General features: G+C 38.3%; 1 long non-coding RNA gene across 1 annotated transcript in view; it reads left to right on the forward strand.

Moving 5' to 3' along the window:
- Nucleotides 1–1,229: 1,229 nt before the first annotated feature.
- Nucleotides 1,230–24,779, forward strand: part of LOC132346729 (uncharacterized) — a 32,124-nt gene continuing 8,574 nt past the window's right edge. The window contains exons 1-2 of the long non-coding RNA XR_009496643.1: nt 1,230–1,305; nt 1,651–1,739. This is a non-coding gene — a long non-coding RNA (uncharacterized lncRNA). The remainder of the gene's footprint in view (nt 1,306–1,650; nt 1,740–24,779) is intronic.

Here is a 24,779-nt window from a genome sequence, read left to right on the forward strand (position 1 = left end):
AAGGAGATGGAAGCAGTCACCAAATAATTCACAGTCCCAGGTCCGAGTTATGCCTAATGCAACCATTCAATTTAATATCCAGGAGGGACAATTCAGTTATCCACTCTGTATCTAAGGAACCAGTCTGAGTAAAGTATTGATATAAAAACATAAGCTTCACAATCAATACACATTACTTCTTCAAGCATTTTAAAATATCTTTAATGAAGTTCTAAAGCATTGTGCACAGATCATACAGCCTTGGCATAACCCCAAATAAGTAGACTGATAGTTGACCTAGAATAAACTTTCTGAAAACTAGAGGATCAATAATAAGAGAAATGATTGAGCATTAATATTAATGTAATTTTAAATTTTACTTCCTGAATTATATTATAAATCTTGTATTTGTTGACTTCTGTTCCATGTATTAAACAGGGCATTCATGGTGATATAGTTATTTTACAAATAAAACTGAACACTCAAAATATCAAGGACACATCAATATTTGCTCACTTAGTCTCATATTCAAATTTTTACAAGCGATAGTGTTCATTCGACTGTATTTTGTGTAACTGCAAATCTCATGAGTGTTGTCTGCTTTGTGTTCATATTTGCACTGCAATGCATCATAATATTAAAATATGCAGTCAAATATTATCCTATTATGGTTAAAGACATTTACAAAGAATTAAAAACAAAATAACGGGGAGAGCCGTTTTGAAGATATTCTTGTTTTCCTTAAATCTATTTTTGTGGGAGGGGAGCATAGAATAGTGAATAATGCCAAGGGACATTTTCAAATAGTCATTAATGCTTTCTAAATTTTTCTAAAATATGTGATCAATTACCACTATGGTATTATTTTTTTCCCTGTCTAGGATAACTAGAAAAATTGGGCAAATGCTGCTTATTTCTCATGATAAAAGACAAGAAGCATGATCAATGATGTAAATCTTCATTTGCCATTGGTTAATCAAGGCAGGGCTGTTCTTATTTCGGGAGTCATCTGAAGTCACCAGGCTCATATTGTATAAAAAGGATTCCATCCTGATCATAACCAAGTAGGGACCTTTGCCTTCCCTGGGAATAGAATCACCTTTAAGCATCATCTGAATCAGGAGAATATGCAATAAGTTGTCTGTCTCTCCTGCTTCTCTGAGTTTAACTGAGATGGTCAGCATCCCCCCACCCCCGCCTGCCACCAACAGTACAACAAAAGCCCTTGTGTGCCCTGGTGTCAGCTTCACAAAGAGCATTGAGCATGCAGGCCTCCTGGGCAGAGAAGCACATCACTAACCCAGTGGGAAGCGGCACCAACAGAAGGTACACACGGGTCAGTCCCAGAAAACCTGGTGAGGGCTCGGGCGCAGTTCCGCAGACGCGATAAAGAGAATGACATCCCAGGGGCCCGTCCTTCCTTTCAACCCGGATTCTCAGTTATTAACTGTGGCCTAACAGCATACAGCCACAACAAAGCGAGACTTGGCCACTTTCAGCTATCACGCAGATGGCAGACTCTGAGCTCCTGTGAGAACTGGTCGGTGCCCATTGTGTTATGGCTTATTCAGCTTGGGGGTAAATGGGATACAGAAATGTTCCAGTTTAAGTAAACACTATCCAGTCATGTACTCTACTAGACCTGCCCAATTCTCTGTCATTATTTCTTAGGGCAGGAGGAGAAGGGGGCGACAGAGGATGAGATGGTTGATGGCATCACTGATTCAGTGGACATGAACTTCGGCGAACTCCGGGAGATGGTGAGGGACAGGGAGTCCTGGTGTGCTACAGTCCATGGGGTCGCAAAGAGTGGGACACGAGTTAGCAATTGAACAACAGCAACAATCCTGTCATGTACTCATCTAGGCTGCCCAGTGATCTGTCATTAATTTTTAGGGCAAGAGGAGAAGGGGACAACAGGGGATGAGATGATTGGACGGCATCATCGACTCAACAGACAGGAGTTTGAGCAAACTCTGGGAGATGGAGAAGGACAGGGAAGCCTAGAGCACAGCAGTCCTTGGGCTCACAAAGAGTGGAACACAACTTAGCAACTGAACAACAATTTATTAGGGGCACGTGAACTCCATGGAAGATTTTCAAAATTCTGGGCATAATTTTTCTGTCAAAAATTGGCAAAAGAAAATATCATCACATAGACATTGCATATATGTCAAAGCTTTTTTTTTTTTAACATCTGAGCAGGAATTCATTAGTTTTGACTTTAGGTTTGTTGTTGAGTTGCTCGTATGTGTCCAACTTTGTGACTGCATGGACCGCAGCACACAGACTGGATTTAGTGGGACTTTATTGCAAGATAAGTCTTTTGCTATTCATATTAAGTCAAATAAATATACCTTTATAATTTTTCTATACTTCTGTTATGTTTCTACTTGAACTATAAAATTGAGGAAAGCAATAGGGAAATGATGACTCAATAAGTTGAATGCAATTCCATGACGTCCACAAAGTATGTTGGTATCATGAGTGGACTCATTGCTGTGAGAATTCCAGGCTCTTTATTCTGGAACTTAGTCAGGGAAGTGGTGTAAGTCTTTGGGCTTTTCTGGATTATAAACAGAAAGTTTGGGGGAATGTCATTATTCACAAAGCATCATTGTATCAGATAAATTGAAAGCTTCAATCTGAGTACTCATTCAAGTGTTTAAAACACATAAAGATTTACTTTGAAGTGTTTATTTTGAAGTATCTTGGGAAAATATTTGCAGAATTTTTTACTGGAAACACAGTCAAGTAGAATTTTTCTATAACAGTTATAAAACTGCATATTTTAGTAACCTAATCAAATACAAATTTACTCTGTGAAATCTAAAAAAAATATTTTTAATATTTTTATTATTATTATTATTTTTTTTACTTTACAATATTGTATTGGTTTTGCCATACATCAACATGCATCCGCCACGGGTGTACATGTGTTCCCCATCCTGAAGCCCCCTCCCACCTCCCTCCCCATACCATCCCTCTGGGTCATCTCAGTGCACCAGCCCCAAGCTTCCTGTATCCTGCATCCAACCTGGACTGGCGATTCGTTAAAAAAAAAAAAACTTATAGTCAACTTTTTTCCAATTCTATTCACTTAACAGGTAAGTCATAATGCAACTGGCTTTCCTATACGTCTAATAAATAATTTTTCGAATGAAATCATGTTTGACCATGGAAGGCCCCATGTTTAGTAGTCTTCTACTGAACTAAATATCACTTTGGTTCCTGTTGTATTTTTAAATATAGTGAAGAACCATAGTAACACTAGGTTTTCAGGACAGCATGGCTATTATTTTATAGCAAAATTATGTCCCATCAGATTCTTTCTTTACTAATGTAAATGTATAAAATACCCCATGATGGATTTAAATGCATAACACAGCAGAAACCTTAATAACCTAGCTGTGCCTTGTAAAATCTGCCCAGGATGTTTGAAAAATAGAATTTCAGAAATGAGAAATACATTCACGGTAGATTTTAAGGAAATACTGAGTAGTCATCATTGTAAAATCTAAATAATAAAATGAAGCTGTGGTGGAAATGTATGGCTATGTTCAGAAGTACAGCAATATGAATATGTATTAGAATTTGCTACCAATTCAATTACTCTTTCCACCTCATCAGTTAGGTAAAAGCTTAACTAAACAAATTAATATTGAGTAGTTCCCCGAAGGCCAAGGACCTTAGCTTTGTTGTAACGAAGAGGAAATGAGTTCCAGATATGTGTGTCCTTTGGGGAAAATGGCAGAAATTCAACTCTGAGGATCACAGACAGGAGTGCCTTATTGATCTCTTTTCTCCAAGGGTGGATATCATGAAGGTAAGTAAGTAGTCTCTGAAGTAACTAGAGATTTAACTATTAAACAGGGCAAAATCAATATCTGAGCTCTCTAGTCAAGCAAATATGAGGTTCAACTGTAATACACAGATGCAGTCAGCTCATTAAATGAAGAGGATTTATCTAAACGTTTCATGGACAGGAATTATTTTCACAATTATAATTTATGGGATATTTTAAAAACATACCTAGAAATACTGTGATGTAGAAATTATTCAAAGAAGATGGTAGGCTTAAAGGTAATGAGAAAGTGTCATTCTATATGTTTACCATTGCCTTCTTTAAAAGTCATTTTAAAAACTAAAACAGTAACTCATCAGTAACTCATCAGTTATGCATCAGTAACTCACCTCTCCATTTCCTTTTTTATTGCAATTGAAGAAAATGGTTGTCTACAATTTAGAGAAATCCAACTACTGCAAGGATTTCCCATTTGAAAACCTCTGAGACTTATTGCTTTCATTTCTTTATTTGTTCATTTATTCATTAAATATTTATAGGAGTGGATAACATTTGTCAAGAACCATCCAGATTAGGAATAAAATATTAAGTACAGAAAGAAATTGCTATCATTAGGAAGAGACAATTAACCATGAGGGAAGATGGAAATTAATACTGAATATTGGCTATTAACTCATGCTATGAGGCAGAATGTGTTCGGAAACATGAAGGGAATGAAGGTGGTTCTATGTATGTATCCATGGGAAGTGGGTTCCAGGCAAAGAAAAAAGTGCAGACAAAGGCCCTGAGGCTATAATTGTCTGGAGAACTCACAAAGCTGTGGTCTGGCCTAGGTGATGTGAAAAAAAAAAAAGAAAGCAAATATCAATTAAGGGGTCTCTTGATGAGGGTGAAAGAGGAGGGTGAAAAAGCCTGCTGAAAACTCAACATTGATAAAACTAAGATCCTGGCATCTAATTCCATCACTTCATTGCAAATAGATGGAGGAAAAGTGGAAACAGTGGCAGCTTTTATTTTCTTGGGCTCCAAAACCACTGCAAATGTTGACTGCAGCCATGAAATTAAAAGATGCTTGTTCCTTGGAATTAAAGCTGTGACAAACCTAGACAGTATATTAAAAAGCAGAGGCATCACTTTGCCGACAAATGTGCATATAGTCAAAATTATGATTTTTCCACTAGTCATGTAAGGATGTGAGATTTGTACTATAAAGAAGGCTGAGTGCTAAAGGATTGATGCTTTCAAATTGTGGTGCTGGAGTAGCCTCTTGAGAGTCCCTTGGACAGACAGCAAGGAGATCAACCTAATCAATCCCAGAAGAAATCAACCCTGAATATTCATTGGAAAGACTATGCTAAAGCTGAAGCCCCAATCCTTTGGCCACTTGATGTGAAGAACTAACTGACTCATGGGAAAAGACTCTGACGCTGAGAAAGATTGAGGACAGAAGGAGAAGTGGGCGACAAAGGATGAGATGGTTGGATGGCATCACCGAGTCAATGGACATGAGCTTGAGCAAATTCCAGGAGTTAGTGAAGGACAGGGAAGCCTGGGTGCTACAGCCCGTGAGTCACAAAGAGTTGGACACAGCTTAGCAACTGACCAGCCACAACAACAATATGTGGGAGAAAAAAAAAGGAAGTCAGGGAAGACAGTAGTTAAGAGGATGAGGTCAAAGAACTGACAAGCTGAAGCTAGTTTGTGTCAGGCTTTGAAGGTTGGATGAAAACAAACATTTGAATTGATAGAATGAGTAAAGATCACCCTCAGCAATGCAGGGGTGCCTCATCTGGTCCATTGAGGGCTCAGATAGAACAAAAGCAGAGGAAGGGAGAAATTGCTCTTTTGCTTGAGTTGAGATACCTGTCTTCTCCTGCCCTCAGACACTGGTTTCTCAGTTCTCAGGCCTTCAGACTTGACTGAGACTTACGCCATCACCTCCCCACCCTCATTCTTAAGCCTTTGAACTCGGACTTAGACACACACCCTTGGTTCTCTAGTTCTCAGGCCTTCACACTGGGACTGAATTAGCCCTCTGGCTTCCCTTGTTCTCCACCTTGCAAACACAGATCCTAGACTTGTCTGTCTCTGCAATCACACGAGTCAACCCCTATAATAAATATATTTCTTTAGCTGTATCTATTTCTATCCTGTTGGTTCTCTGAGAACTCTGATGTCTTCCCTCAGTCTTCCAACTCCTGGATAAGCATGTGCCTACAGCTCCTTATGAAGGACACCTGGTAATTGTGTGAGACACGCTCACCTGGAAGGCTGGAGGCAGAGAGGCAGACTTGGGTTGCAGTTTTACCTTTCTCTCCTTTAATCCCCTTCCACTGTGCCTTCCTCCTCTTGGGCGTCTTGATTTCAGATCCAATACTAGTTGCAGAAGTCACAACCATAGCATAGACTGTTTAACTGGTTTCCATAACATAATAAAGGCTAGTTATTACAATGTGTTCTTTAAATTGTATTCCCTCATAGTGATTCTACCTTGCAGATCAAATTCTACCTAACACAATGATAACAGAGCTGCACCAAACTGCCAAGATTTGAATCTTAACTCTTCGTCTAGGCAGCTGTGTGACATCTGGCAAGTTTACTTAATCTCTCTGGGGCTCAAATTTCTTCATCTGGAGAGTTGAGATAAAAGTAATACTTGCTTCCTAGGATGTATGATTAAATACGATATCTGTGATGATTAAGTATGTTATCACATACAAAGCACTATGACCAGTGCCTGCTTATATGTTTTCAGTAAATGATGAGAGTAGCTTGACTAGTAGCATTAAAACTATTTGGAGTGATATCAATGTGTATTAATGGGTGTAGTACACTTACCTGCATTTCATCTGAACTTTAATAAGCAAAACACTTTAAAATAAGACTTTAAAATGATGAGACATAAGACATAAGGTATTGGTTAATGTTCGTTTGAAGAGAAAGCTCCTCAGACAGTAATAGTTCTATGCTGTCTTTAAATAATAGGGCCTACCTCTTCCAAAATAAAACACCTCTTCCTGTTTGTTTGTTTGTTTTTAATAGACTGTAGATGTGACATTTGGAAAATATGTGTTATAAAATTTCAAAAATGCATATAAATATTTTTTCTATATGATCTCGTATTAGAAACAGTAGTGAAAATTATGCTGCTTTAAGAAAAGGCTTTCAAAAATGAAAGGACATGTGAACAAGCAAAATCAGTATTTCCACCAAAGATATCTATATTTCTAGCACACACTAGCAATGAAGAGGTAAATATTAAAATATTTTTAAAAAATCAGTACATTAAATATACTTTAGAAGCTTAATTTGTTGACTATAATCAATTTATAGATTTTAATTCAACATTTCTTAATGATCATTTTCTGCTGAAGAATGAAGGTTGAAATGAACATGACCTCTATAGAAGGGAAATTAAGATATAGAAAACAAAGGAAGCCAGTATATAATATACTCTTGCCTGGAGAATCCTATGGACGGAGGGGCCTGGTAGGCTGCAGTTCATGGGGTCACAAAGAGTCAGACACGACTGAGCGACTTCACTTTCACTTTTCACTTTCATGCATTGGAGAAGAAAATGGCAACCCACTCCAGTGTTCTTGCCTGGAGAATCCCAGGGATGGGGGAGCCTGGTGGGCTGCAGTCTATGGGGTCGCACAGAATCAGACACAACTGAAGCGACTTAGCAGCAGCAGCAGCAGCAGCAACGGCAGCAGGAGACCCAGGTTTGGTGCCTGGGTCAAGAAGATCCCCTGGAGAAGGGAATGGCTACCCACTCCAGTATTCTTGCCAGGAGAATTCTATAGACAGAGGAGCTTGGTGGGCTACAGTCCATGGGGTTGTAAAGAATAGGACACAACTGAATAACTTTCACACACATACACAGACTCTAAATCAGGGGCATTAAGTTTCATTTACAAGGTCATATGTTGGTTCATTCAAGGATAGTTTTTTGAAGGCCTATCCTGCTTTATCCCAGCTCTTCTGTTGCCTAGCCCTGACTCCTTCATTTTAGGAGTTGAAATTAAATAATTCACTGTGGTCTCTTTGTGCTCTGACATCTTATGATTCTTTACAATCTTAAGAAGGTGCAATGTTAAATTGCATATGTAGGATACTCTTAAAATGAAGCCCAGGACAAATATTTCATAGATAAGTTTGAATTGATAAACATAACTGGCTATCTCCAAATTATATTTTAAAATAAAACTTTAGGATTCACTAAATCCCTTCAAGGAAAAGAAGGATCAACTATTCTGGGCTGTGTAGAGTCAGTGAAAATTTGACAAATTCTTAGAGCTCGGTTCAGTTCAGTTGCTCGTCATGTCCGACTCTTTGTGATTCCATGGACTGCAGCAAGCCAGACTTCCCTGTCTATCACCAACTCCCAGAGCTTCCTCAAACTCATGCCCATCAAGTCGGTAATGCCAGCCAACCATCTCATCCTCTGTCATCTCCTTCTCCTCCTGCCTTCAATCTTGCCCAGCATCAGGGTCTTTTCCAGTGAGTCAGTTCTTCCTATCAGGTGGCCAAAGTATTAGAGTTTCAGCTTCAGCATCAGTCCTTCCAATGAATATTCAGGACTGATTTCTTTTAGGATGGATTGGTTGTAGCTCATTGCAGTCCACAGAACTCTCAAGAGTCTTCTCTAACAACACAGTTCAAAAGCATCTATTCTTTGGTGCTCAGCTTTCTTTATAGTTCAACACTCACATCCATACATAACTACTGGAAAAACCATGGCTTTGACTAGACGGACATTTGTTGCCTCTGCTTTTGAATATGCTGTCTAGGTTGGTCATAGATTTTCTTCCAAGGAGCAAGTGTCTTTTAATTTCATGGCTGCGGTCACCATCTGCACTGATTTCGGAGCCCCAAAAATAAAGTCTGACACTGTTTCCACTGTTTCCCCATTTATTTGCCATGAAGTGATGGGGCCGGATGCTATGAACTTAGTTTTCTGAAAGTGAGTTTTAAGCCAACTTTTTGACTCTCCTCTTTCACTTTCATCAAAAGGCTCTTTAACTCTTCTTTGCTTCCTGCCATAAGGGTGGTGTCATCTGCATTTCTGAGGTTATGGACCTAACATTCCAGGTTCCTATGCAATATTGCTCTTTACAGCATCGGACCTTGCTTCTGTCACCGGTCACATCCACAAGTGGGCGTTGTTTTAACTTTGGCTCTGTCTCTTCAGTCTTTCTGGAGTTATTTGTCCACCGATCTCCAGTAGTATATTGGGCACCTACCCACCTGGGGAGTTCATCTTTCAGTGTCCTATCTTTTTGTCTTTTCATACTGTTCATGGGGTTCTCAAGGTAGGAATACTGAAGTGGTTTGCCATTCCCTTCTCCAGTGGACCACATTTTGTCAGAACCCTCCACCATGACCTGTCCATCTATGGTGACCCCACATGGCATGGCTCATAGTTTCACTGATTTAGACAAGGCTGTGGTCTATGTGACCAGTTTGATTAGTTTTCTGTGATTGTGGTTTTAATTCTATCTGCTCTCTGATGAATAAGGATAAGAGGCTTATGGAAGCGTCCTGATAGGAGATGCATCAGGTACAAAGAAACAGTGAGAAAAAACAGAGCTCTCCACTGTCCTGTAATTAGTTTTCAAATATGATGTACTGTTCCCCGTCTCTGGATTACAATGTAAAGCTCGGCTGTATTTGGAAGAAGCACACACACACACACACACACACAAAGGAATTAACCATATACATTGAGAAGGATTTTCTCTCTCAGTGTTTCACTGACACCAATGTCCATGACTTTTATCCATGTGCTTCTTCAAGAAGGAAGAAACAATCAAGTGATATTGGATTTTATTTATTTCTTCCTGTTTTCAATCTTTGTGGAAACATGGAGAGATCACAGGGTGTTGGGTAACTCTTGGAATAGAAATTAAGATTCTTTCTTATGCAGCAGAAATAAAAACCAGTTAGAAAATAAGTAATCTTGGCATTACATGATTTTACAAATAATGAATCCTGCCTGGGATTTCTTCTCTGTTCATTTTAAAGACAAGGTTAGCTCATGTGGGGGTCTTTCTACATTTATCTCTGCAGTTCAGCTGCTTAAACAGTCTAAATGGAGTTTGATTATTGCCAGGGGAAGAACTTGGTTTAGCTAAACAATTGTCAGATTTTATAAAAGATATTTAACCCAAGCTGTTAGAGCATTTACTGTTTTCTTTAAGAAGTCAGCAATGAAAGATGAGACAACCTTTGGAAATGGATATGACTTTTAATTACTTTTAGATCATGACTAATTTAATTTGAAATCTTTAACCCCCAGGTATGAATTAGGGAAAAAAGTTAACCATTGTAGCTTGTTAATGGTAACCAATACACCAGCTTTATAAATAGCATTTGGTACAAAAGAATCACAGGTAAGAATTTAAGCACAAGAAAGAAAGTTAAATTATTAACAAAAAAAGCTTCCATTTACTAAAGTTAAATTATTGCAAAAAAAATCTTCCTTTTATGTTACTCAGTTTAAGGGAAAACTGTCAGATTGCTTAAATCTTAAAACTGAAAAAAAATAAGAGTCAAGTTAATATTTTGTGGTTTACATAATACACATATTTGTCATGGAAAATAGAGTTACACCTAAAAATAAATTAAAATGGCATTTATACATTATGATTATCACAAAATTTAACACTAAAAGGGGACGCAAACTTGTGTTAGACTCCATATTCATTAACAGCTATCCCAAAGATATGGATACCATTGCCGTAAGTACAAGTGAGAGCATTTTTGAACAAAGGAAAGTAAAATGGATGCAGAAAAATGCATCCAGTGATTCACTGACGTGTATTTGAGAACAGAATATATTTACTTTCTATGTTATTAGTACCATCGCTATGCTTTTTTCAGTAGCTTTTTGAAGATTTAGCCAAATTAGATTAGATTTTTGACCACATTTTTGTACACAGACTTCAATCTGGTGGTAAGCATATCAGATAGGACTAGGTGAAACACCCCACCCTCCCTTGCTTGACAATTGAAGTCCTTTCAAAAAATGTAATAAACACCATCTAGTTGAAAATATGTATGCTAATGAGAATGGAAAAATTCAGCAAAACTGAGAGATGAAGCAGTTTGGGCAGTGCAGATACAGTGCTTCAAAATCAAGGAGGTGGAATTGAGACAAGTGGCCTGAACGTTTGATTGAACCTTCAACTCTGGAATTTTATGACCTAAGGAAGTATGCTGAGAGATTAAAAAATATTGTTAAAACAGCATATAGAGTCATAGGTATTTTCCACATTCACTTTATGATTTTACAAATTTGAGGCAGGAAAGCTGAATCAGTGCATATAGACATATATACTGTACACATCTGCATGAGTGCTCAGTTGCTTAGTCATGTCTGATTTGTTTGTGACCCCATGGTCTGTAGCAGGCCAGGCTCTTCTGTCTATGGGATTTCCCAAGCAAGATTACTGGAGTGGGTTGCCATTTCTTTCTCCAAGAGATCTTTCCAACTCAGGGATCGAATCCGCATCTTCCTCATCTCCTGCATTGGCAGGTGTATCCGTGTGTGTGTGTGTGTGTGTGTGTGTACACAGAGAGACTGAATGATTTTAAGGAGCTGACTTACATTATTGTGGAGGCTGGCAAGTCCAAAATCCATGAGGTAAACCATGAGCCTAGAGACCCAGGGAAGAACAGATGTTACTGTTTGCTGGCAGAATTTGATCTTTCTCTGGGGAAGATCAGTGTTTTTCTTAAGATCTTCAAGTGATTAGATGAGGTCGACCCACATCTTGGAGAATAATCTGTTTTCTCAAAGTTTATTGATTTAAATGTTAATCTCATCTTAAAATATCCTTACAGTGACATCTTGACATGATTGACCAAATACCTGGGTACCTGTTAGTCTAGTCAGGTTGACAGGGAAAATTAATCAGCATGGGAGCCATTTTAGAAAGCGTTAGAGAAAACAGATGCCATGGTGCTGGATTTTAAATGAGTAAATTGAATGAGGATCGGGAAAGTAAAGTTCTTGCAAAGAAACATGTTTTATATAATAATAAAACATCTGAAAATGCTGGGTAAACTGTGATACATGATCTTATAAAGGATTAACTGAAATGGCACACACAAAAAGTGGGGGAAATTCCCAAAGGATAAAGATGAAAAGGTAACTGTAAAAAAAGAGTGTTAAGATGGGTCTCTGTTTGGCCATTCTCAGGATGTTTAAATATTCAAAGGTTTGGGGAACAAACAAAATACAGAAAAATCTTTAGCCCGTAAAGTAGGAAAATTGAGGTGGTCACTAAATACAATGGAATAAATTAATGAATTAGCCTCTAAGAAAGTTCTGCCAACTTATCAGGAGGAACATGTCTTTTCTGTTCTAGGCCCAAAAGATGATATAAAATAAAATACCCTTCTCAAAAATATATTATCCAAGACTTGACATTGGATGTGGAATGTATAATACATGCACGGTCCAGGAAGTGTTGAGCAGAGCAATTAGCATAAAAATGTTTAACACGACAAAAACTGACAAAACTACCACAGATATTTCTCCAGTAATAAGTCATCAGCAAATACAGGAAGAGAACATATCCACAGGAAAAAAAGTTAGTGGAAAAATATGAGAATTAGTAGTAGAAATATATAGTAGATTTTTCCATTGCTGTATATAAACATTATATATGCAATATTAATATTAGTAAAAAAAGTTGGAATCAAATCACTCTACCAATTAAAAAAATTAAGGCAATGTTAGACACTGACTTAATAAGATAATAGCAAATACAATGATGACCAAGTCTGGGAATTAGAATGTTTATCTGAAATATAAAGATAAAATGAGGTCAGGGAACCTTTGTGAAGACTGTATTGTTTAGGCATATAAAAAAAATATTCACCACAGCTCTAACCACAGTGATATTATTATAAGTAAGAGGAGTTTACTAAGATATTTTTGTTGTTGTTGTTCGGTCTCTAAATCACGTCTGACTCTGTAACCTCGTGGACTACAGCAGGCCAGGCCTCCCTGTCCTTCACTTTCTCCCAGAGTTTGCTCAGACATGTCCACTGAGTCAGTGATGCCATCCACCTATCTCATCCTGTCCCATCCTCTTCTCCTTTTGCCTTCAGTCTTTCCCAGCATCAGGGGCTTTCCCAATGAGTTGGCTGTTTGCACCAGGTCAAAGTATTGGAGCTTCAGCTTCAGTCCTTCCGAAGATATCTTATATGGTGGAAATTTTAAATACACAACATTATGATCAATGACACCACCCTTATGGCAGAAAGTGAGGAGGAACTAAAAAGCCTCTTGACAAAAGTGAAAGAGGAGAGGGAAAAAGGTGGCTTAAAGTTCAACATTCAGAAAACTAAGATCATGGCATCTGGTCCCATCACTTCATGGCAAATAGATGGGGAAACAGTGGAAATAGTGTCAGACTTTATTTTCTTGGGCTCCAAAATCACTGCAGATAGTGACTGCAGCCATGAAATTAAAAGACGCTAACTCCTTGGAAGGAAAGTTATGACCAACCTAGAGAGCATATTCAAAAGCAGAGACATTACTTTGCCAACAAAGGTTCGTCTAGTCAAGGCTATGGTTTTGCCTGTGGTCATGTATGGATGTGAGAGTTGGACTGTGAAGAAGGCTGAGTGCCGAAGAATTGATGCTTTTGAACTGTGGTGGTTGAGAAGACTCTTGAGAGTCCCTTGGACTGCAAGGAGATCTAACCAGTCCATTCTGAAGGAGATGAGCCCTGGGATTTCTTTGGAAGGAATGATGCTAAAGCTGAAACTCCAGTACTTGGGCCACCTCATGCGAAGAGTTGACTCATTGGAAAAGACTCTGATGCTGGGAGGGATTGGGGGCAGGAGGAGAAGGGGACGACAGAGGATGAGATGGCTGGATGGCATCACTGACTTGATGGACATGAGTTTGAGTGAACTCCGGGAGTTGGTGATGGAAAGGGAGGCCTAGCGTGCTGAGATTCATAGGGTCGCAAAGAGTCGGACACGACTGAGCGACTGAACTGAACTGAACTGAAGATTTAATGACACATACTAAAAAATACAATTGAAAAATAACAAAACAAAAGAATTTGAAAGTTTAGTTTAATTGTTATTCATCAGAGTACCAGATGAGTATCAGAAGAGTACCTTCTCATGAGGTACTCTGCATAGAAGTTAAATAAACAGGGTGACAATATACAGCCTTGATGAACTCCTTTTCTGTTTGGAACCAGTCTGTTGTTCCATGTCCAATTCTAACTGTTGCTTCCTGACCTGCATACAGATTTCTCAAGAGGCAGGTCAGGTGGTCTGGTATTCCCATCTCTTTCAGAATTTTGCACAGTTTATTGTGATCCACACAGTCAAAGGCTTTGGCACAGTCCATAAAGCAGAAATGGATGCTTTTCTGGAACTCTCTTGCTTTTTCCATGATCCAGCAGATGTTGGCAATTCGATCTCTGGTTCCTCTGCCTTTTCTAAAACCAGCTTGAACATCTGGAAGTTCACGGTTCATGTATTGCTGAAGCCTGGCTTGGAGAATTTTGAGCATTACTTCACTAGCGTGTGAGATGAGTGCAATTGTCTGGTAGTTTGAGCATTCTTTGGCATTGCCTTTCTTTGGGATTGGAATGAAAACTGACCTTTGCCAGTCCTGTGGCCACTGCTGAGTTTTCCAAATTTGCTGGCATATTGAGTGCAGCACTTTCACAGCATCATCTTTCAGGATTCGGAATAGCTCAACTGGAATTCCATCACCTCCACTAGCTTTGTTCGTAGTGATGCTGTCTAAGGCCCACTTGACTTCACATTCCAGGATGTCTGGCTCTAGGTCAGTGATCACACCATCGTGATTATCTGGGTCGTGAAGATCTTTTTTGTACAGTTCTTCTGTGTATTCTTGCCATCTCTTCTTAATATCTTCTGCTTCTGTTAGGTCCATACCATTTCTGTCTTTATCGAGCCCATCTTTGCATGAAATATTCCTTTGGTGTCTCTGATTTTCTTGAAGAGATCCCTAGTCTTTCCCATTCTGTTGTTTTCCTCTATTTCTTTGCATTGATCGCTGAAGAAGGCTTTCTTATCTCTTCTTGCTATTCTTTGGAACTCTGCATTCAGATGTTTATATCTTTCCTTTTCTCATTTGTTTTTCGCTTCTCTTCTTTTCACAGCTATTTGTTAGGCCTCCCCAGACAGCCATTTTGCTTTTTTGCATTTCTTTTCCATTGTTATTCATAGAAGGTGTTAAAGAGAAAATTTTTCTAGCAAAAAGTCACATACTAAAATTATTTAAACATATTTTATTATATTGTAGTATAACTGATTTACAATGTGTTAATTACTGCTGTACAGCAAATTGATTCAGTTATACATAAATACACATTAACTTTTACATAAATTATTTTCCATTATGATTTGTTATAGGATATTAGCTAATTCTAGATTGAGAAATTCTTGAAAGGACAAGTCACTTAAATAATGCAGAAGAAAAAAATGCTAACTACAAGAGTTTACATTATCAAAACTGATACAAGTAAAATTAGAAAATATTAATGATTCTTTGATCACTTAACAAATTTTATCTTGAGCAAAATATCTATTCATAAGATTTGTCAGGCTAGCTTTTCACTGTATTAGGCTAGTGTTACCTTCACACCAATACCCAGGAAGGACAGAACAAGAGGGAAAAGTTACACACTAGTCATATCAGTTGGCAGTCATTTAGATGTAAGTAAAATATTATTGGACCAATCCTGTGTTATAGATTAAAAACATATGATTATGTTGGGTCGAGGCATTCAAGAGTAAGGATGGCTGACCCTTAGAACACTCTATCCATGTAACAGCACATTAACTGATTAATGCAAGGAAGATTAGATCATAAAAGAGAAAAGGAATTTGGTAAGACTCCCACACACATTCACGTAAAAAGATATTCAACAAATAAGAATTTGTTTAATTTTAAACTTTCTAATATCTGTATTTAAAAAAACTTAGATGAAATTAAAATAATAGTATATTTTATTTAATCCAAATAGAAAATATTATGATTTCAACAAATTATCAAAGCAAAAAACTCTATGAGATATTTTGCATTATGAAAAAAGTGAGTTTTGTTCATGAAGTTCTGTTTGTATTGGTTCAATCTTGAAAAAAGTAGTGAATCGCATACATAAAAGCTGCGTTATACAAAGCCTATGTTTTTAGAGTGGGTGCTGTTTTCATATGATGTGAGGTGTGGATTTGATATTGATTTAGCAAAAAATATTCCACAATCCTACTAAATTTTTCCTAAAATGGAAAAGCAATTCTGTGCTCTTTCAAGTGTCCTCTGAGCTTTTATAGTCAGTTGGTGATCATGACTATCTCTGTGTGAAACAGCATCTGTTTGGAGTGGAGTATCTCACAGCATCATTCATGCAATACATCTTAGACACATTCAATTAAAAAAGAGTAATTAAAGAAGCCATAAAGATGAAAAAGGCTACCATATTTTAATACATATTAGCCTTTTTTGTCAGAGAAGGCAATGGCACCCCACTCCAGTACTGTTGCCTGGAAAATCAATCCCATGGATGGAGGAGCCTGGTGGGCTGCAGTCCATGGGGTCGCTAGGAGTCGGACACGACTGAGCGACTTCACTTTCACTTTTCACTTTCATGCATTGGAGAAGGAAATGGCAACCCACTCCAGTGTTCTTTCCTGGAGAATCCCAGGGACGGGGGAGCCTGGTGGGCTGCCGTCTATGGGGTCGCACAGAGTCTAACACGACTGACGCGACTTAGCAGCAGCAGCAGCAGCAGCAGGCTTTTTTGGAGAAGGCAATGGCATCCCACTCCAGTACTCTTGCCTGGAAAATCTCATGGATGGAGGAGCCTGGTGGGCCACAGTCCATGGGGTCGCTAAGAGTCGGACACTACTGAGCGACTTCACTTTCACTTTTCACTTTCCTGCATTGGAGAAGGAAATGGCAACCCACTCCAGTGTTCTTGCCTGGAGAATCCCAGGGATGGCGGAGCCTGGTGGGCTGCCGTCTATGGGGTCGAACAGAATCAGACTCGACTGAAGCAACTTAGCAGCAGCACCAGCAGCAGCCCTTTTTTTGTAAATCAATGTATTTATTTTAATTGGAGGCTAATTACTTTACAATATTGTGGTGGTTTTTGCCATACACTGACATGAATCAGCCATGGGTGTACACGTGTTCCCCATCCTAACCCCCCCTCCCACCTCCCTCCCCATCCCATCCCTCAGGGTCATCCCAGTGCACCAGCCCTGAGCGCCCTGTCTCATGCATTGAACCTGGACTGGCGATCTATTTCACATATGATAATATACATGATTCAATGCTATTCTCTCAAATCATCCCACCCTCGCCTTCTCCCACAGAGCCCAAAAGTCTGTTCTTTATATCTGTGTCTCTTTTGCTGTCTCGCATATAGGGTCATTGTTCCCATCTTTCTAAATTCCATATATAAGCGTTAGTATACTATATTGGTGTTTTTCTTTCTGACTTATTTCACTCTGTATAATAGGCTCCAGTTTCTTCTACCTCATTAGAACTGATTCAAATGTGTTCTTTTTTAATACCTGAGTATTCTTCCATTGTGTATATGTACCACAGCTTTCTTATCCATTCATCTGCTGATGGACATCTAGGTTGCTTCCATGTCCTAGTTTTTGTAAACAGTGCTGTGATGAACATTGGGGTACACGTGTCTCTTTCAATTCTGGTTTCCTCGGTGTGTATGCCCAGCAGTGGGATTGCTGGGTTGTATGGCAGTTCATATTAGCCCTTTGAAAAATATTTGAAGTGTGTCCTACTACCGTTACTGAACTAACATCTGATTTGGCTTTAAGTATGGGCTTCCCACATGGCTCAGTGGTAAATAACTCGTCTGCTAGTGTAGAAGGCCTGGGTTTGATCCCTCGGTCAGGAAGATCCCCTGGAGAAAGAAACAAAATCCACTCCAGTATTCATGCCTGGGAAATCTCAAGGACAGAGAATCCTGGTGAGCTACAGTCCACGGGATCTCAAAAGAGTTGGACACGATGTAGCGACTAAATAACAACAAATCAATATAGTCTTTAATGGGGCAAGACATGCTTTTTATGGAGTGAGTGTCTGTTCCTTTTCTGTAAGAATCATGTTTCTATAGGATACCTGTTCCTTTTTTTTTTTTTTTTTTACTATTGATGATAATCTTAGATTTATTCTCTCTACCATTCAAAGTTTTACCTTGGGGGTGACCCTTTTTAATGAAGTATATTAGTGTATGACTATGTCACAGTAGGCCTGCCCTCACCAAACTGCAGTATCCCACAGGAGAAGTTGTTGAAATCTGTGTGTCTCCTTTTCAGGTTCCAGAAATGCAAGGGGGGTCTCCTGACAAGACCTCAAGTCAAATAACTCATGGGGCTTATTTGTCCTCCCTTCACCGACCCTCAAGGATACTATCAAAAATCAACAGCTTCTGTCCTCAGTACGTCTGTGTTCCAAGGTGGAACCATGCTAAACAAATACAGTTTACCATGTTCATGACTGTTAATGTTACCCATGATATATTTACATTTTAACTCTGGTTCTTGTCAAATACTGTCTTATAAAAATATTTTTCATGTTCTTCATTTATTCTAACTCCAGACAGAGATTGTGCTCCATTATTCCACTTGATTTTCACAACCTCAGAGGAAGAAAATTTTCAGACTGTTTTAGAGATTAATAAGTTGAAGTCAAGTAACTTGATTGAGGTCATACTGATGATAAAACAGTGATACTGGATTGGAACCTGGCTTTTCAGATTCAGAAGCTGTATTCACTTAAAGACTGGTTCTTCTTGCATTTGAGTGACTTTATTTCCACCACTGTAGCAAGTAAATGGGATTTTAAAAATAAAAACTAATATTATTTTACTTTCCAAAATTTATGTTTAATTTTATAATTACGCAGAAGCAGTTCAGGGTTCAAATTATTCTTTGTATTAGTTGATACTTAAAGATACGATTAATATGTCAGATCTTGTTATTTTAGCAGAAAAAAAAGTTTTATTTCTATCAAAGTGAAGAATGGGAGTCATTCTTCAGGCAAGATATTTCTCAACAATCAATAATACATTTGACAGTTAAGATAACATGTGGTGATTAGAATATAGGTTTAGATACTTGGAATTAAGCAAGTACAATCACACCGACCCCCCCCCCGCCCCCCGGCCAAACCCATAGTATCACTTTCTGCAATTTCAGTTACTCATAGTCAACTGCAATTTGAAAATATTAAATGAAAAATTCAAGAAATAATTCATAAATTTAAAATTGTAAGCCATTCTAAGTAAGGTGATCAAATCCCACTTGACCTGCTCCCTTCTGCCTAGAATGTCAAACATCTCTTTATCCAGCACATCCTTACTAGTAGTAGCTTAGTAGCTGCTGAATCATCAGATTAAATGTTGCAGTGCTCGTGTTCAAGGGACCCTTATTTTACCTAATAATGGCCCCAAAGGGCAAGAGCAGTGATGCTGGCAATTCAGATATGCCAATGAGAAGCCATAAAGTGCTTATTGTAAGTAAAGAGGTGAAAGTCCTAGACTACCCAAAGGGAAAAAAAAAAAAAGGTATATTGTGGTTGCTAATGCTAAGATCTACGTAAGAATAAAACTTGTATCTATGAAATTGTGAAGAAGGAAAAAAACTTTGTGCTTGTTTTGCTATCCCATTCAAACTGCAAAATTTATTGCCACAGTGCTTGATGAGGGTTAGTTAAGATGAACAAAGCTGTAAATTTGGACAGTAATATAGTTTGCATTCATATAACTTTAATTACAGTATATTGTTAAAATTGCTCTGTTTTGTAATTGGTTCTTAGTATTAATTTCTTACAGTGCACAATTTATAAATTTATCCTAGATATGTATGTATAGGAAAAAGGCATAGTATATATAGGGTTTGGTGCTATCCCTGGCTTCAGTCATCCACGGGGGGTCTTGGGCAACATGCCCCCCCAGATAAGGGGGTACAGCTGTCCGCCAAAACAAGATATTGACAAAGGGCACTCAGGAAAAGCACTTTGACTCACAGCAAACAAACAAACACCTTCTAAGAAATTTGATCTGACATTTCAAAGAACAGCAAACCAAGGAGACAAACGGTCATTGAGATAGAAATCTGATTTCGATTTAAGAGATTTCACTGTGAACTAGATTAAACCTTCTTTAAGATCACTTTTAGAAGATCATTTCTGTTTTCTGTGTAAATAAAATTTCTCTGGTTAAATCCAAACAGTTTCACCCATTTCTTTATCTGTTCATTCACAAATCTATACTTCCATGCCTGTGCAGATCCCACTGTCAGCTCAAGGGAACTTATATCAACCCTGTGCTTCTTAGAACACAGCTGCTGTTGCTAAGTCGCTTCAGTCATGTCCAACTCTGCGACCTCATGGACTGCAGCCCACCAGGCTTCTCCATCCATGGGATTCTCCAGGCAAGAACACTGGAGTGGGTTGCCCTTTCCTTCTCCAATGCATGAAAGTGGAAAGTAAAAGTGAAGTCGCTCAGTCGTGTCCGACTCATAGCGACCCCATGGACTGCAGCCCACCAGGCTCCTCCATCCATGGGATTTTCCAGGCAAGAGTACTGGAGTGGGGTGCCATTGCCTTCTCCCTAGAACACAGCAACTAGGTTCTAATACTATGAAATTAGAAAAGATTAACACATGGGTTGAGATTGAAGAACTCCAAGACTTACATAAAAATAAGTTATAAATACAGTTATGAAATGATACTCTGCCTTCAGTTATTCATTTGAAAAGAAATTAATGGGAAGGAGTTAGATATGTATCATGTGCAGCTTTAAAGGGCATGGAATTTCTCTAAAAGTGATGTACATGAAGGAACTGCCATCTGGGGACCTGTGGCTTTAGTGAGCAAATGTAAATGAAGAGCAGGGTTGAAAACTGATCTTAAAAGCAGTGTTGGAAGTGAAAGTCGCTCAGTCGTGTCAGACTCTTTGTGACCCCAGGGACTATATGTCTGTGGAATTCTCCGGGCCAGAATACTCTAGTAGCTGGCTTTTTCCTTCTCCAGGGGATCTTCCCAACCCAGGGATCAAACCCTGATCTCCCGCATTGCAGGCGGATTCTTTACCAACTGAACCATCAGGGAAGCCCTAGAAAAGGCAAAATTAGCCTGTACAGAAAAGCAAAAAAAATTTTTTTAATTTCATTTTAAAAGTTTTTAAGAAATTCCAATCTTCATAGCTATTAGCTTTAATGGATAAATTAATAGAATATTTAGTCTTATTCTTATCTGTGTGATATATATAGATATATATATATATAGATATATATATAATTTTTGGTAAAGAAAAAATGTTCCAGGTAACAAATTTACCTGTAAGTTTGTCCACAAACAAAAGTGATTGGAAAGAACTGGTTAAAGTTTTTATTTTTCTTTTATTTAAAATAAACCTAATCCATTTGGAAAGATAATTCTGAATAATTTAAATTATAAATATTCTACTTTTCTCTGATTTAAAATTTTATTTCCTCAAACATTGCATTTTCCAATTTCTTTCAAGATGTCTGCTATTGATAAAAACAAAGCAAAAAAACACAAAACAACCAAAAACTTACACACAATGAAATACCTCTTCATATATTTTATGGAAATAGTTTTCAGAACATACAAATCAGTTTTGTCAAAACCAGTCTATTAATAGCAAATGAGTTGACCTTAAATTCAGTATTTTCAGAGTTGAATAGTGAATGAATGGTCATAAATAGTACAATAGCTACTAAAGAAATAGATCCTTTTTATACTTGAAAGCTTCATAGCCACGAGATTATAAAACAGAAGGAAATCATGGGGCAAAGAAGGGATTTCCATTTATTTACTATACTACTGAGAACTAGGAGAGAAAAAACTGTAAGCTTTCAGTCAATAAAGGCTGTGAATAATAACCTAGAGTGAGTAGCAGGTGAATAATAGTTTACCTAGGGGCTAAACTATAATTGTGCCTGTCCATCAGAACATTGTGTAAAAACTATGTCCCTGAAAATAGTCATATGCTTAAATATTTTAATGCAAATAAAACACAAGGTGGACATGAAAGTTGCTCAGTCGTGTCCAACTCTTTGAGATCCCATGATCTATACAGTCCATCAGATTCTCCAGGCCAGAATACTGGAGTGGGTAGCCTTTCCCTTCTCCAGCGGATCTTCCCAACACAGGAATTGAACCCGGGTCTCCTGCATTGCAGGTGGGTTCTTTACCAACCGAGCGATCAGGGAAGCCCCAAAACATGGTAGCTCTTTATAAACCAAAATATGTCTGACATATTTTAAAGAGCTATGTCTTCATACCAACAACTGAAATAGTCTTACTCAGTTATCAAAAATCTTTGTTTAAATCTTGGAGATGCTTTTTTCCTTAGATATATTATGTGAATAACTTTTCAAATAATAAATCATGAATGAAAAATAAGCTGCTTTTAAGTATTTCCAAAATTTATGACCTTCTTAGAAGTAATCTGTAATATTATATTAATTGCACTGGGAAATTCAGTAGTGTTCTATCCTGAAGACTTTGATCATATATATATATATATATATATATATATATAAACAAGTCAGCATAAAATTAAACTTTTCCATAGACACTTAATATTAAAATATGTTATTTCTGCTGCCTGGATTTATTTGCTACACTTTCCTATCTTAAATTCCTCCATCTTCCTGGTGATTTGGCTCTGCTCTGGCACAGTCTGTCTTTCTTTTATTTTCTTTTTGTTCTGTTTTTGAAATTTTAAACTTTTTATTTTGTACTGGAATACAGCTAATTTACAATGTTGAGATAGTTCCAGGTGAGCAGCAAAGGAACTCAGCCAGACATATACAGCCATCCATTCTCCCCCTAACTCCCCTTCCATCCAGGCTGCCACATGACACTGATCAGAGTTCCCTGTGCTCTACAGTAGGTGCTTGTTGGTTATCCATTTTAAATATAGCAGTGTGTATATGTCCACCCCAAACTCCATAGCTATCACTTCCCCCAACCACCACCCCCCCCACCACCACCACCAGTAAGCATAAGTTTGTTCTCTAAGTCTGTGCAGACTTTCTTTTAAGGAGATGCTTAATGAAACAATCAGCTCTTCCCAGATTATGGTTTGATTGGAGCAGGAAGACCATTCGATAAATATTTTCTTCCTTGTTATCATGACACTTGTAGTCCACTTTTTCTTAAGAAAAAATAATGAATGTTTAAAAATTTTCTATTATGACCTATGGATGTTGACTTTTATCCATAAGGATGAATGCAAATTAGTGTTAACACATGGCTCTTTATACCAAATTTGTTTGAGTTGTAGATTATCTTAAAGCCAGGATCCCTTTATCAGTCAAAGACTAACCCTGATTCAAGTCTAGAGTTAAGGTTTTCATCTGAAGGCAGGGATAAGGGGACATTGACAGCCTTTATCTTTCTTGTGTCCTTAAATCAGTTCTCTGGTCACAACTTCCATGGCCTGGCATATGAGTGAGCCACAATCTTATTGCAGTAACAATAAATTATTTCTACTAAGAATCAACCTCCTTCTAACATTTTATAATATTTCCAGTAAATGTGTGGTTATCCTTACCAAATTATCACTTCATTTTCATTCTGATGTACTTTACCAAGAGGGAGGGACAAGTTGCAATCAGAGCTAGTACAGAGAAATGTGCTTATACTAGCTGTTTGCTGTTGTTCAGTTGCTCAGTCATGCCCGATTCTTTTGCAACCCCATAGACTGAAGCATGCCAGGCTTCTTTGTCCTTCGCTATCTCCTGAAGTTTGCTCAGATTCGTGTCCACCAAGTTGGTGATGCTGTCTACCCATCTTGTCCTCTGCTGCCTCCTTCTCCTTTTGCCTTCAATCTTTCCCAGCATCAAGGTCTTTTCCAATGATTTGCTCTTTGCATCAGGTGGCCAAAGTATTGGAGCTTCAACTTCAGCATCAGTTCTTTGGAAGGAACTGATATTCAGGGTTGATTTCCATTAGTATTGACTGGTTTGATTTCCTCAAAGCTCAAGGGTTAGAGCAATTGGGGATGATGTCTCTTGTCATCTCCATGATGCAGAAAACAGCTGAGATGCATCTATAATCATGCACACGTGGAATACTGCACAGCCCAGAGACATCAGAAATACGACTGGCATCGGAAGGGAGGACAATAGTGGGCACATGAACGTGTTCCTTGGGCTCAAAAACACACTCAAAACGTCTGCTCTCCCTCTCCCTCCAAGAAATTGCTCAAAATTGACGTTGACTCGGTTTCCTTCTATAGTAAGTCTCCTATATGTGAATGAGTTCCATTCTGAGAGCATGTTGGTAAGTCCAATTTATTCCTAGTCCAACAAAATTGGACTTCCCAGGTGGCGCTGGTGCTAAAGAATCTGCCTGCCAGCGCAGGAGACCTGGGTTCAATCCCTCGGTTGGGAAGATCCGCTGGAGAAGGGAAAGGCTCCCCACTCCAGTATTCTGGCCTGGAGAATTCCAAGGACTGTATAGGCCATGGGGTTGCAAAAAGTTGGACGCCCACTGAGTGACTTTCACTTTACTTCATAAATACATGACATCCCATCAAATTTGAATTTCATATAAACAACAAACAAATATAAATAGGTCCCATTAAACACTGCATATTTTTTTTCTAAATGTAACTACTGCAGATGGTGATTGCAGCCATGAAATTAAAAGACACTTACTCCTTGGAAAGAAAGTTATGACCAACCTAGACAGCATATTCAAAAGCAGAGACATTACTTTGTCAACAAAGGTCCGTTTAGTCAAGGCTATGGTTTTTCCTGTGGTCATGTATGGATGTGAGAGTTGGACTGTGAAGAAAGCTGAGCGCCAAAGAATTGATGCTTTTGAACTGTGGTGTTGGAGAAGACTCTTGAGAGTCCCTTGGACTGCAAGGAGATCCAACCAGTCCATTCTGAAGGAGATCAGTCCTGGGTG

This window comes from Bos taurus, chromosome 12 (genome assembly GCF_002263795.3).
Source record: "Bos taurus isolate L1 Dominette 01449 registration number 42190680 breed Hereford chromosome 12, ARS-UCD2.0, whole genome shotgun sequence".
NCBI lineage: Eukaryota > Metazoa > Chordata > Mammalia > Artiodactyla > Bovidae > Bos > Bos taurus.